Raw genomic sequence first — 12,470 nt, forward strand, 5'->3', positions numbered from 1 at the left:
CCTTACACTCACAATCCGTTCTCAAACGCTTCCAACTCTATTTTCGCCCTAATAATGACAATAATCAAAAATTCTCAGACCCGGAGTATTCGTTTCAGCTTTTGTTATTTGCCGCCTCACAGGTCGAGACTGAGAAATGAATTTAAAATCAATTTGCGGTCAGCAGACAAAAGCAGCCATGAGGTAAACCGCAAAGACAACAATTAAGCGTAACAAATGATTATGAATAACCATTTTTCCACGCATGGTATGTTCTTCTGTGAGAAACGGAACGAAAATGTAATGATATTTCTGACAGGGCTTGGTCGGCGAGATGCGCTGATGAATGAAACTGAGGAATGCCGAATACTATAGCTTTGAAAATGGGTAGACAGAATGTCTGGGCAAAGAATGTTGTAATAGTAGTATAATTCCGAAGGCTATTTGGACTTTGAACATAATGAAATTAGATTTTATTTGCTATTGGAATAGTTAAAATAAATTCCATACCTTATTAAATGCTTCCAATTATTATTTACTTTAATTTAATTTATAATCACAACCTAATTTGAAATTTACAATTTTCCCACTTGTAAAATAACAACTTTTTCTGAGGTCATGACAAAAATGAATTACAAAAAAAAATTTTAAAAAAAGTTGTTTCGCCCAACGTGGGGCTCGAACCCACGACCCTGAGATTAAGAGTCTCATGCTCTACCGACTGAGCTAGCCGGGCATTGCGTGTGATGAAGCAAACAACAGTGAAGAAACAGCACACTGCATCCGCAGTAGGGATGCTTAAGTTCGAATTGGTTGGCAATAGGTTCATTTGAGACCTCACATGAAATTAGGCCCATGCGTCATAAAATTTCCAATGAATGCACGTGGAAATTGTGCTTGTGGTTGTTATTTTTAGAATTTAGTTATACTTGGTGACAGAGGAAAATAGATACGATTACTATTGTTGTCTTTATTTAGAAAGACAATAAAAGCATTAATTTATTCTCTTTGAAAAAAAATTGATTTTGTATAAACTCCTAAGCCTAATTATTGCTTACCGAGTTCTGCCTCTAAACAACATTATTTAAAAACAAATTGGGTAATAAATATGCTATTTTCTGTTATTTATTCTTGTTAAAGGATAAAAACAAATAACAAAATTATAATAAAACTAGTTATTAGTTTTGAACATATTTATTTTACAGTTCAACACTTGCTTAGCCCTCAAACAAATATTAGTTAAATTAAATCGTAGTCTTAATATAGTTTTAGACGCAGGTGTTTCAGTGTGACACAAATTAGCATTGCACAGTGGTTGCTTTTCCATGAACGAAAGATGCTATAAATACTCCAGCCAAAGAAAATAAGCAAACCAATTGCTTTCGGTCACCAATTCAATCCTCCCTACGGTAGAGGGTTGGTGATTATGTCCGCCTTTTGCGGACTCCTACTATGTGCCCGGCTAGCTCAGTCGGTAGAGCATGAGACTCTTAATCTCAGGGTCGTGGGTTCGAGCCCCACGTTGGGCGAAACAACTTTTTTATTTCTTTTCTGTTACTTAAATCACAGAAATCTTCCAATAATGAAAAAAAGCGACACAATTGGGGTTTGTTCACAAATAAGTGCTGCAGGCATTTAAGTAATTTATTATTTAAAGATTTTTAAATTGTATTAATTTAATTTGGCTGACAAATATTTGTTGGAAGTGTTTTTTAGTGAAAGTTATTGTTCAACTAACACAATAAGCGCGCATGCATAATTGTGCACCCATTCAAACGCGTATGAAAAATTCAAAAAGTGCCCTAAAATGGAGGACCCCCTTCACATCTGTAGCTTTTCAACCAGCCGCAGGACAATTTATAAATTTAACAAAAAAACTTCACACAAAGCGGGCTGAATAGCAAATACAGGGGCACAGTCTATGGCTGCTCCACACATTCGCTCTTCCTTTCATTTTTTGTTCCATGGAATATTTTCAGCTTGCAGTTAAAATTAGAGTGGGATAAACAAATACATTTATTACATGCGAATACAGCAACAAATCCCAGCCAGCTTTTATTGTGCGTGCCACGCCCCCTCGACCAGAAAAAGGGGCCGGGGTGCACAAGCAGAATCGCCAGAGGCGGCGGGCATACACGTGACTTTAAAGCTCATGGGATTACGTCGAACGCAGTTTTGTGTGGGATTTTCGAATGCAAAAAGCTTAGGAAATTAATGCGCAGAAGGAAATGCATTTAAATTATGTGGGTGACTGCCTCGCAGTGGAAGGAGGTGGGCCCCGCCCACAACCGAGGTGTTCGCCTTGACAGAGGGACAACAGACAGCTGCCAACCGCCAACCGCCAAAACGAACGCCGCTCCGCCCGCATTAATTTGTAATTTCGCCAGGGGGGTCTACACATTTTAATGGCAATGGCAGTGGCGGCGGCTTACAAATGAATACAAATTGCAGTTTGAACTTTGAGTTTTACAATTTTGTAATTAACGGCCAACATTTTGCATCATAATTCCCGGGAAACGAAAGTATTCGGGAATTTAATTAAGTTGCATTGGCCACGCAGATTTATCCGCAGCAGGGATGCCTCGGTCCTTCCAACCCTTTGGCCGCAATTTTCTTGAGCAAAAGTTTTTTAATACCCCCGACAGACGACGACGTCCAGGAACACATAAATTTTGTCGGCTTGGGCAAATAAACATTATGCAGCAGTTTTTACACGTTATTGAAAAAGAACAATGTCCTATAGGGTCATGTACAGAGGTCAAATGGTGGAAATCCATCCTGATTACATGATTTGCTGTTCGGCAACGTTTTCAGATTTTAAGCCCTGCTGATGAGTACACAGGAAAAATTGAAATTGTACTACAAAAAGTTCATTAAATCGATGTCAAGAACTTAGGTAATAGATCTTAATATCAAGGTTATTTCTTAAAACTTTTGTATTATTTTATTATTCATTTTATTAACATATAGATAGCAAGACTAGAAGGGTGAAAGGCCAAAATTACCTTGCTTTTTTATCAGTGTAAACTGACTGCATGATGATGATTATTACTAACATAAATTTAAAACACGAAACAGCAGTTGATCATAATTTCTTTCTGTGTTTTTATCAGGGCAACCCTTTGGCAAACGCAATACTGATTTGGCTCACCTTCTGCTGACGTATGACATTGCAGCATCAATTGCTCATGAGCACACGTAATGAAATCGCTTGGAGATTGGGTGTAAAGAGGTGGGACGGGAAAAGGGCCAGGAGTGATATTTCTCGGCCGAGGTTGAGGGCTGTGCCGCTGTTGCCCTTGGTCATTAACAGCGTTAAGCCCAGGACCAGACCGCGCCGGAAGGATGTCGTGGCTGAGTGACGTGTGTGTTTGCACCAACCAACCAACCAAGCAGCCCACACACCCATCCAACCATCCATCCGTTTATTCAACCCAACCCATCCAACCCCATCCAATATTTCGTGTCCATGAGCGTTGTCATTAGCGCTGCTCGTGCTCCGTTATCCCTTTTTAATAAGGTTTACTCAGCATTTTTTGCCGCTTTTGCTTCGTTTTTCATTGTTTGTTTGTCAGCCTCTCACCCCGCTTTCATTGCAGATATGTTGTGTTTATTATGCGAGATTTGCGAGAAATTGAACAGGGCACGGCCCTGGGCTCAAGCATCAATCAACGGTAAGATTAATACTGGCCAAGTTCAGGAAACTCTGTAGCTAATTGTTGTTTATTGTAACTTATTGAGGAGAATGTTCATAATTTGAGATTGGTTTGATTTTTCATGGGATAACTTTTAAATTGTTCTCCTTACAAATAGCAAAACATTTTTTATACAATACAATCTTCAAATGAAAATAAGAAACAAATTGTTTTTAATCAGTTAAATCAAACAAAAAGGTTATAAGTCTCTCTAATAATGATTGAATTATAGAAATGTAATATTGTCTTTAAAATCGAACTAATAATTAACAAAAAGCTTTTTTTATTCAGTCACCAGTATCTGGATATAACAATATTAATCTCTTTGATTAGAGTTAGCATTCCTTTGGTAAGTAAAAATATTTAAATAATAAAAAAACGCTAAAAACGATTATGCGCTTTTTAGTTTAACACAATATGGACTTAGAAAGAGGGGTTTTTTTTAAACGCAAAAAGTGTATATTACCTCAAAGGTGAATAACTCCTTCACATGATCATTAAATCACTCCATTATAAGGTTCTGTACGGAGCATATAGATAAACCAGGGGTGTGATGAGAGTTCTGATGACAGAAATCCATATTTGGCCCGAACGAGTTCATTTGATTCACACTCACGCGCTCCTTGGACAGACACCTTATAATTCAATGCTGCGCCCGATGGCTTTATTTCCGCCTTTTACGGATAGTTTCCTATTGTGCAGAGTGTCAACGCAGTGAGCCACCATGAGCCACTATCCATTATCTAACCAAATATGTAATGCACTCGCGAATGCAATCACCCCCCCCCCCCCTCTCCGTCCCCCAATCGGCTAATCTGCCTACGTGCCTTGCACACCACATCGCAATGCCGCTTAATACCCGCGGTAAAAAAGATTTAATAATGGGGCAAAAACCTTGAGCGTGCACTCGAAATTAAATTGTTATCAAATCGATCAAAGCCACAGCATCATTATCTCTGCATTAGCTGCAGAAGCAAAAAAGCCCGCAGAACAAAGACGGGCAAAAAAAAAAAAGGCTGACGAGAGAAAAACCCGCTTGATAAGCGATTTAAAATGCAACGAACCAGCTGGAAAATGAGGGGTGGGGTGGGGTGGCGTGGTGTGTTGTGGTGATGGAAAGGGGTTTTTCCGAGTTGACCTCCCATTCCGCAGATTTCCAAGGGCTGAGTGTTGAGTGGCCGAGTTCCATGTCCGGCGCCTGGACGCAGCAATAACTTCTAATTAATACACGAAGAGCATAACGAAAGCTAATTATGAAACTAATGAGCTTGTTGGCAATGCAACAGCGTCAGCAGCAAGAACAAGAAGCACGAAACCGGCAGCAGCCGTTCAACTTGGCCAACTAGAAAGGGGTCGGTAGGAGGGGGGGAGGCAGGGGGGTCGGTAGGAGGAGCAGAAGGGGCAGGGGCAATGCTTCAAGTGTTAACGACGGTGTGCTCAACATGCCGAGCGCCGCTCCAGGTGCGAAATACCACAAAAGAGTGAGCGCGAACAATTCAACGCGGTCACCCATCCAGCGAAACACACACTCTCACAGGTGCACTGAGAGAAATTGCTAGCCTAGCTATTGGTTCGGAAATTCGAAATCCTATACATCAAGAGTGTCCAAGGAAAAATGAATTGAAAAGTGATTCAATATTAACTTGTGGGATAAATTAAATAACATGTACATATTTATTTTAATTTCCGTACTTGTTTGAGTGCCTTTAATGGTACTGAACATAATCAGTAACCTCAGTTTTTTTGTTATCTATATACTTTAGAATATATTTGTGATTTAAATATAATAATAGTGTAAGTGGTGAAATTAAGCAATGCTCAGAAAATGAACAGTAATTACTTTTATAACTGAGGTTTAACAAAGTCAAAGTTGCAATAAGTTGTAATATCTTAAGTGGCAATATGAAGTATAAATTCAACTAATATCTTTACTATTAATTAAATAATGAATTATTTATTTTTATCGGTGTACTAGCTTGTACGCAGATATTTCATTTCAATTTCCTTTTTGGTTAGCGCGTCTTTTTAGCATACTTGATTATGGTCTTTGGCCGGCAGAAGGAAAGAAAGAAGGGGGCTGGTCCCTGGACGTCGCCGGCCATCAGTCACTTATGCTCACGGCCCGTCACTCAAAGCCGGCTCACTCACACATACTCACAAACACTCCCGAGTCGGTCCACACCTACCTCCACTAAATAACAGAGCGGGACGTGAGTTCCGTGGGTAAATTGGGGACGTAGGGGGCCAAGACCACGAAGACGATGACTTCGTTCCACGGACTGAGGCTAGTCCGGTCGATTCGTCCGGTGAGCCGCCGCTACTGTCATTATCTTGTTAACTTGTTGTTACGTCAGCCGGCCTGCGAGCTTGCATGTAAGCAGTCGCAGTTCGGAAGGACAGTGACGACCCATCGTGTGGAAACTTAGAGAATATTTCTGCTGAAAAGATTCTACATTTTAAGATAATATTTTTGATAAAAAGATTTTAACCACGGACCATTTATTTTTAAAATATGTTATTATTATTCCACCAAGTCTTCAATTATTTAAATAAATAAATATTTCAAATGGTTAACTTAAAGAAAAAACCATAATTTAGTTATTTTCATTCTAATTTGTTGAACCTAAAATAATACATTTTTCTTCTTACCAGCTTATGGAAATTGGTCCAATGACTAGAAATTTTTGTCTACAAGATTATAATATTATATTTAATAGATCGTAAATTGAAGTATTCCCTTCCAGCTTTTTTTTCCTTATATTTATTAATATAACATGTTCTTAAAGTTATTTCGTTAAGAATTTATCTCTTCTTTTTTTTAGCTTTCTGATAATAATTAGAGATATTTTGATTAACTTTTCTCCCGGGGATTGATAAAAAGAAAATGGGTGTAATGAAAAAATTACCTTTCGTATTCAACTGACCGCGGGTGTCGAATGCCCTGGACCCACATTAGTGTTCACTTACAGCGTCATCGTGTGTATCTCGCTTAAATTCGTCTGGCCAAAACCCGTACTCCAGCTCGTACTTGTACCCATTCCCAGTCCAATTGCCAATGCCCTTGCCGCTGCCCTTTTCCCTTCATTCCGCCCCCTCCGCCGCCCATGGCCGATGTGTAATAATAATATACACACAGGTGTCCCAGGCACTTTCGGCCAGGGGGCTATGCCAGCTTCGTACCTCATCAATAAGCTCCGGGGATGGGGGATGGGGATGGTGGATAAGGGATGCGGGGAGGGGCTTCGGCGTTGCATGTAGCACATGTAGCGGCGATTACGCGTAATAATCATCATAATCAAAAGTCGCAACACGAAATGAGTTTCGACTTGTTGTGCCGGAGGATAACCAGTTGGGGATTGTGCTGGCTCCAGTGGCAGTGGACGCTCGCGCTCCACATAGAATTGATTAATATTGGCCCTGGCCATCGGAAATGCGACGGCGATTTGGCCGACTTCATAGCCCACTGATTACAACACGACTTTGGCCCGATGGAGGAGCTGGCTGTGTATCCTTTACACTCCGCTCCTGACCCGTCAAACTAATTTGGCGGCATCAATCTGCGGCTCAATGGGAATAACATTGGCGCAGGCTCAGAAATGGATTAGGTCCTGGCCAGCGATAATTAACATTAGCTCGGCGTGGTAAAAACTTTTTTCATCATATGCGAAAATTATTTCAGTGCCTAGCTGTAATGCTGTGTAATTAAGGGGTTAGGGAATGGCATAGTTGGCTGGAAATGCTAAATTCTAAACGATGTTATGTAAGAATCTTCAACATATTTTGTTAAGAAGTTAGGAAATACAATTTCTTGGTAAGAATGGGAATGATAGTAAAATTCAATAACACATCAATGATTATTTTTGCTAACCCAAGTCCAAATAATTTTACAGATTTTATGAAACCTAAATTAATTCTATTCAATTTAAAGTTAAACAGTTAAATGTCATTTCTGTGAAAAACTCAAAACTCATTATTTTTGTAAGAATTGTAATGATAGCTTAGTAAAATTCAATAATTGATCAATGCTTATTTTTGCTAACCCTATTCCAATTCATTTTATATATTTTACGTAATTGAAATTATTTGTATTCAATTTAAAGTTAAACAGTTAAACGCCATTTCTGTGAAAAACTCAAAATGGTTACATATTTTATATATTTTCATGTCGTTGATAGCGACTGGTTCTTACTATTTTACTCACCGCGTTCTTTATCTTGAGTTGCTTTTTGATCTACTCATTTTCAGACACTTTTATGTGGCTGAGACACTTGGTAACCCAGCATGTACGGCCACAATCTTGGCTGCTATAGTCAGAAGATCAGACACTAGACGGGCCATAATTCCTGGCTAAAAGAACCATTTCTGTTCTGCCGAGTTCGTGTTTCGCCGCAACTCTATAAACACAAAAAATAATAATTAACTGACCATCAAATCAACAGCACGTACTCCCTACGTGAGCATAATTTCGCTGCCTGCTCACCTTGATTACTGATTTCGATATGTTCGTCGTCCATTGGGTTTACGTGCGAGAACGAGAACTAAAAGTTGACCTGGCTGGCTGAAAGTAATGCCAAAGTCAGAGGACCCACGATGACGGGGTAAATGGGATTCAGGAGACATTGGCTTAAGTGCCATCCCCCGCACCCGTTGCATAATTAATACGGCGAAATGCAAGCCGCAGACAAGCGGACAGGACAATGCTGTCATTGCACCATGGCCCCTGCATCCTGGACATTTGCATTTGATTTACGCCCTGGCGATCCCTCAGAACTCAGAACTCTGGCTCTTGCTAAAGTCAGGCCATAAAACTTGGCTCAAGTGCAAATGCGCTCAAATCTGCACTTAGACGGCCTGGCCGGCAATACACACACCCCCCATCGGTAAGTGTGAGTGTGTATTACTATAATTAAATTGAAAATTACTGCCAAGCAATTGCAATTGTCCACCCGAGTGGACAGGGCCGGGCAACGTTAATAATAGGTTTGTGTGTGGCCCTAATCATTGTCTGTGCATCTGTCTATGTCTCCGTCTGCGCCTCCGTTGCCATTGCCATTGCCATTGCCTTTCCTCTGGCGAAATGTTTCGGGGGTTGGCCGAGCCACGCATAAGTTATAAATTATGCATCTATGCATAATTTACAGCCCGTAAGGTCAGACAGTTGCATTTGCCAGTTCACTGCCAGCCCCCAAAGCAGTTGAAACTCCCAGAATTGCGTAAGTGGCCAGAAAACATTTCATTTCGTTACCTTTTGCTTGACGGTAAGGACATTGTACTGGGGTGGCATTCTTAAAAGCAATTTTAAGAGTAAAGATTGCGTTGGATAATCATATTTTTAAGATTTTTTATTTCACTAGAAAATTACCAAGTCATAAAAGTAAGTAAAGGGACAACGGAACTTTAAAAACATTATTAAAATTTAAGTGCCTGTAATTCCGATAGTTTAGCTTTTTCCTTAAATCACCATCATTAGATGTCTTAAAATATTTTATAAGGGTGGGATGTCCCTTATCATAAAGTCTTTTGCTTGATCATACCATTAAAGAATTCTCCGATGAAAGTCTTATCCTAGCAAATTGTTATCTCTTAAACTTTCATGATTTCCCATGAAAATTTATTTAATAGTTATTTTTATGATTTATGATTTTTAGACTATCATAAGACCTTAACATATTGATTGGGTAATAGGTGTATCTAGCCTTTAACATAGATAATGGTTAAGACTGTTTAAAACCAAAGGTAATTTTTCAAACAAGCACCACTTTTATGTGCAACTTTTTTATGTGCTGCAAAAACCCTGTAAAAAAGAGGAAATGTTGGTCTTTTTTCTACTATACATTAAACATATTTGTTCAGCAGATCATTTTTGAAGCTTGTTAAAGGGTGAGATTATTCTGCTTAACAGGCCAAATAGCATGTCGGAAATGGTGAAAAGTGAATAGTGGGCCAAGTTAGCCTGGTATCGCAAACTATTCTCAGATACATTTGTCTAACTTTTTGCACCGCACTCGACAACCACTTGAACAGTCAACCACTTCGACAGTGGTTCATTGTACCATGCATGAGTCCTCGTCCGCTGCCTTCCCTTCAACCCCCTCTCGCCCTGATTTAATGGCCATGGAAAGGGTTAAGGGGGGGTTGGGAGCACTCGAGAACTTGTTTTTGCATCACTTTGCAACCGCATCATTTTGATGTATTTTGTGGTTTGGTTGTTTAGCAGCGTAGTTTTTAGTGTATCATCATCACGAGTTTACACGCACGAGCTGCGTTGGGTATTTTTGCATACACTCCATATATACACACACCTATAAATTAACATAGGTATATAGATGCGGATTGCGGATTGCGGATGCGGGAAGGGCAGTCCAAAGTGCCGACAGTCGACGTTCGAGATGTAGGGGAATGCATTGTTGTTGATGCTGCCCCGGCTTGAATTATCATGCATGTGTGTTTGTCTTATTGCATTTTATTCAAATTTCCTACCGTGCGGTTTTTACGTTTTGCCCGTATCGCTGGCATCGATTTGCAATTCGCAATCGCAATCAGCTCCAGAGACCTGGAGAACATCAGACCGGGCCTCAGGAAATGTTGATGAATGTACAACAACTGTATACGAATACATATTTATGCGGCAAACAGATGTTCTTTGGTATCGGCATTCCTCTAAAAACCAGGTCTCAATAGAGTTGTCTGTTGTAGTTCAACAACTGTTGGTGAATATTTATATTCCGCTCTGTTTTGCAAATCGCAATCGATAGGAGGGCAGAAAACAGTTAATGAAAACAAATAATTCAGGTATCTGATAAGCGGTAAACAAAAAAGAAATCCATGGAATGATGAGGAAAAGTTGAGGAATGCAATTCAGCTATGTAAATAGTTAGCATTTCCAAACTTACAATATTTTCGATGACTCTTCACATATGCAGATAAATGAGCAGAGATATCCTTTCGACCCTTTTAATTTGACCACACATATGTAGACCCGAAATTCCTTACGTTTAGCTACCGCATTATTGACCTGGCTTTTATTCGTCGGTGGTCACGTGTGCTGGGCCTTGCCCCTTTCTAACATTTCTTTCGGATAAAAAAACCTTTTGTCTTGTACTTTATGGCCACGTAAGGGTCGACAGCTGTGTTTGTAACCAATTTGCTACTGTACAGCCAAAAATACAATAAAACAAGGACCAGAGAGAGGGCATACGTAAACGAAAAGAAAACATCTTTTACAGACCATGTAACTGAAACCCCAACTCCGGCTTATGCTGGGCATATTTTAAAGTTTTCATTTGCATTTCGTTGCCGTGCTGGGGTTAAATACAAGCCACCTTTCATAACCATTTGCACCTGTCCCCGGGTAAGATCGAAGAACAGCCAGGCAATTAGGCTCTTAAAACAATGAGATGGGTACCAGCAGGCAGAAGGCAGAGTCTCCTCTTGAGAGCCAAAGGCAAAAGCCATAGTATTGGTATCTGTATCGGAATCTGCATTGATTTGGGCGGCCTTAATTTGATGGCTATCGGTGGGGATGGCCTCGCAATTGGCATTGGCATCTGCGTGTTGGCGACACACGCACCCCGTGAATTCCCGGCGAGGACAAAGACGACGTTCGAAATTGCTTATCAGAGTTGCACAATCGAAAAGAAGCCGGTGACGCACCAGCATAACGAGATACTCGCACTGAACCGATCTGAGTTACAAATGCGGGAGGGTTCGAGTTCGGGTATGGGTTCTGGTTCTCGTTCTCGTTTTGGGGAAAAGAGCAGTACGTGGCGTAGACAATCAGACGGTAATGTGTGCAAAACAAATCAAGCAACAGGGCCTGTGATATAATCAGGCAGCGAAAAAGCCAGGGTTGCGTCATGAACTCTCCAAAATATGACGCAAATCGATTGTCCTCCCCGGAATTCCCAAGTGTGGCGATGGAAAATTGGAAAATCATGTTCCTTATTGAAATTGATGGAAGGCGTCAGAATTCAGGGTGAAAGTCCATTATTAGGTGGTTCAACCTGCACAGCTGTTATTAAATTCACTTATTCGTTGGTCCTTCAAATGAAAATGAAAAAATATGATTGATAATAGTTGCCAATGGAAAGCACTATTCGAATAAGTACTACAAAAATACTTCACTGTCCTTTTTCGAGTTTCCGACCACATACTTAGTCTAACCTCCATTTAATAAACCTTATTTTAGCAATTTTCTGGTGGCTTTTGCTCACTTATACCATTTCCGAGGAGTGTTGCATCCCTGCATGAAATCACTATAGATCAAACTAATATCACATATCAGTCTCACCCATCCCTAGTCCATATGCAGACGAAACACACGCACGTAAGTGCGACGAAGGGCTTGTCAGCAGGCCATCGTTGTCGCCGCGGGCTCTCACACATGACTGCACTGAAAAAAACTAGGAATTATTAAGAAAATCATAAAAATGAGGAGAAGATAACAGCTTTTGATAAATGTTTCTGAATATAAGCTCATTGTCTTAACATAAATTATTCTGACAAGCTTAATAAAATGTTTTATATGTCGAATAAGTCTTGCAGACTAATATTAGTCATATTTTAAAAACAAATACTAGTCAATACAAAAGGTACTATGTAAATTTTGCTCTTGAAAAGATAAGAATAATATTAAGATTTTTTTCTAAGTTCTTGTTAATGATTTGACTAAGCTAAGAATATTTTTTATGAATGTAAAATGTTTTTAAATATGACAAAATTTTGGCTTCTTATTTTTCGAGGTACACATAAATGCTCTTTATTAAAAATGGTCAGTTTTTATTAATTCAACCTCAT

At 39.7% G+C, this 12,470-nt stretch overlaps 2 non-coding genes across 2 annotated transcripts; one reads left to right on the forward strand and one right to left on the reverse strand.

Annotated features, from left to right (window-relative positions):
• Positions 1 to 642: 642 nt before the first annotated feature.
• Positions 643 to 715, reverse strand: Trnak-cuu. Its single transcript has one exon. It is a non-coding gene; the product is annotated as a tRNA-Lys (tRNA).
• Positions 716 to 1,435: 720 nt separating this feature from the next.
• Trnak-cuu lies at positions 1,436 to 1,508 on the forward strand. The gene has a single exon. It is a non-coding gene; the product is annotated as a tRNA-Lys (tRNA).
• The last annotated feature ends 10,962 nt before the right edge of the window (positions 1,509 to 12,470 follow it).

The sequence above is a fragment of the Drosophila rhopaloa genome, unplaced genomic scaffold (genome assembly GCF_018152115.1).
Source record: "Drosophila rhopaloa isolate 14029-0021.01 unplaced genomic scaffold, ASM1815211v1 contig_115, whole genome shotgun sequence".
NCBI classification, from domain to species: Eukaryota; Metazoa; Arthropoda; class Insecta; order Diptera; family Drosophilidae; genus Drosophila; species Drosophila rhopaloa.